At 42.2% G+C, this 2873-nt stretch overlaps 1 pseudogene; it reads left to right on the top strand.

Annotated features, from left to right (window-relative positions):
* The first annotated feature begins 2168 nt into the window (after nucleotides 1-2168).
* On the top strand, nucleotides 2169-2662 carry LOC102999801 (40S ribosomal protein S10-like; annotated as a pseudogene).
* The last annotated feature ends 211 nt before the right edge of the window (nucleotides 2663-2873 follow it).

Here is a 2873-nt window from a genome sequence, read left to right as displayed (position 1 = left end):
AGATGCTCAACATTGCTAATAGTTAGTCTGATGCAAATCAAAACCACAATAACACCTTACATTGGTCAGAATGGCCATCATCAAAAAGTCTACAGATAATAAATGCTGAAGAGGATGTGGAGAAAAGGGAACCCTCCTACACACTGTTGGTGGGAATGTATATTGGTGAAGCCACTATGGAAAACAGTATGGAGGTTCCTTAAAAAACTAAAAATAGAGCTACTGTATGGTCCAACAATCTCACTCCTGGACATATATCCAGAAAAGACGAAAACTCTAATTCAAAAAGATACATGCACCCCGATGATCATAGCAGCACTATTTACAATTGCCCAGATATGGAAACAACCTAAGTGTCCATTGACAAATGAACGGATAAAGAAGATGTGGTACTGTATGGCACACAAACATGTAAAGACAGGGAAATATGTTCAGTATAGCACATAACTACATTTTAATTTTAGTTTATTTTTAATTTTTATTGGCGTATAGTTGATTTAGAATGTTGTGTTAGTTTAAGGTGTAGAGCAAAGTGAATCAGTTATACACACACATATATCCACTCTTTTTTAGATTCTTTTCCTATATAGGCCATTACAGAGTATTGAGTAGAGTTTCCAGTGCTATACAGTAGGTCCTTATTAGTTATCTATTTTATACATAGTAGGGTGTATATGTCAATCCCAATCTCCCAGTTTATCCCTCATCCCACCCTAGTAACCATAAGTTTGTTTTCTACATCTGTGACTCTATTTCTGCACATAACTACATTTTTGTTAAGGTAAAGACATTTTCAACATTACATTATGTAGGATGTGGAGTTTCAGCTCCAGGGGTAAGTGCAGGGTCTTCAGTTCCAGCCTTCCCCATGAGTTCTGCTGTGAACTGCAGGTAGACGCTCATTCAGTTCTCAGGCCCAACCACATCCGGCTGCCATCTGGCCAGGAGCAATGGTCAGGATCACATCTACCTCCTGGTGGTTCTTATAACCATAGAACAACCATCTTCTTTCCTTTCCTAATGGGGATGCTTTTCTTTTAAACATTTAAAACTCTAACAGAAGAGATTTCTAATTAAAAATAGCAGACTAAACATCTCTGTTTATTTCCATTCCCTCCCACATCCTCGCTAAAATTAAAGTGAAGGACTAAAAAATGGATAAACCTACAGCCACAAGAGAATGAAAGGTGGTCCATCAGCTGATAAGAGATTTTGACAAAATTCTAGAAGACAGGAAGCAAAAGAAGGAGTGACAAGTAAAGTAGCAGAATAAAGGAAACTGCAGATTAGAATACTGGCACAGAGAAAAATTACAGAAAAGAGCCGTTTAGCCCTACAGAATGTCAGAGAAGTTCAGTTCTCTAAGGAATCAAGTAGAGTAGAACAGCGGAGGGCAAGTAGGGTTGAAAACAAGGAGGCTAATTAAAATCTATATAGAAAATAAACAATCCCCCCATTGTCCCCTTCCTCCAGTTCCCCTGGGGTCAAACCAGACATCCATCCTTTAGGGAGGAGAATAGAGTTTCTTTCCCTACAGAAATGAGTGGCCCAGAGAATAGAACTGCATATTATGGCATTAGAGGATCCCCCAGCATAATGGCCAGCTCCCGTACAATCACCCCGAAGCAAAGCCCACCCCCAACTCAACACACACACAAAGCTCCTGATATGCTTTTTGTGCCACGCTCTTAAATAGGAGCAGTCAGTCAAGAATCACTAGAAATTTGAGGAAGGCTTCCAAAATAAATAAAATCAAGATTTTAAAAAATGACTCAACTGAGTTCCCATGGAATACTGATAGTTTCTTACATCCAAATCTCTTCACACAACCACCAAAACCCATACAAACTAACAAGGAAAGCAACTCAAATCACATATAATCTATATCTATACCATAACTACAAGGCAGAGATTCCACAAACTTTAATTTACATGTAAGAGGCAAATTAAACATATGATATCAGCAAAGCTGGCTCCAGAGCTCACTCCAGAGCTCTAACTAGAAAGTCAGGTGAAGACTGCAGGGAAGAAGGATGGGTTCAGGGGAATTCTAGCAGTGGAAGAACATGAACAAAAGTCACCACTTCAAAAAGAGAGGGTCTCATCTTGAGTAGAAGAATGCTAAGAATCCTTCTCCAGCTCCAGCCCCGGATGCAGCAGCTATCTTGATGTTGATGCCCAAGAAGGACCTGCTTGTCATTTATGAACTCCTTTTAAGGGAGGGGGTGATAGTGGCCAAAAAAGATGTCCACATGCCTAAACACACTGAGCTGGCAGACAAGAATATGCCCAGTCTTCACGTCATGAAGGCCATACTGTCTCACATCACCAGGCTACAGGAAGGAACAGTTTGCCTGGAGACATTTCTATTGGTACCTTACCAGCAAGGGTATCCAGTATTTCTGTGATTGCCTCCATCTGCCCCCTGAGACGGGCCTGCCACCCTGCACTGCAGCCGTCCTGAGACTGGCCACAGCCCAAAGTTCTGGAGGGAGAACAACCTGCAAGACTCACACAAGGGGAAGCTGACAGAAACGCCTACAGACCAAGCATTGTGCCCTCTGGTGCCAAAAGGAGAGCTAAGGCCAGGCTGGGTCAGCAACTGAATTCCAATTTAAAGGTGTGTTTGTTTGGCCGTGGATGTGGTCACCCACCTCAGTAAATCTGGAAGAGATTGTTTAGTGTTGAATAAACCTGTAGGAAGGAAGGAAGGTAGGGAGGGAGTGAGGGCAGGAGGGAGACTGAGATTAGGTCTGCCACCTGGCAGGCCAGAGCACTGGCCACTGAGGAATCTAGGAGAGGCTCAAAAATGCACAGAACCAAAAATAACAGTCTTGGAAAGCCTCCACTCCTAGGGAGTGGCTGCTTAGAAG

Source organism: Balaenoptera acutorostrata, chromosome 4, assembly GCF_949987535.1.
Source record: "Balaenoptera acutorostrata chromosome 4, mBalAcu1.1, whole genome shotgun sequence".
NCBI classification, from domain to species: domain Eukaryota; kingdom Metazoa; phylum Chordata; class Mammalia; order Artiodactyla; family Balaenopteridae; genus Balaenoptera; species Balaenoptera acutorostrata.
This window is presented reverse-complemented; position numbering and strand designations above follow the sequence as displayed.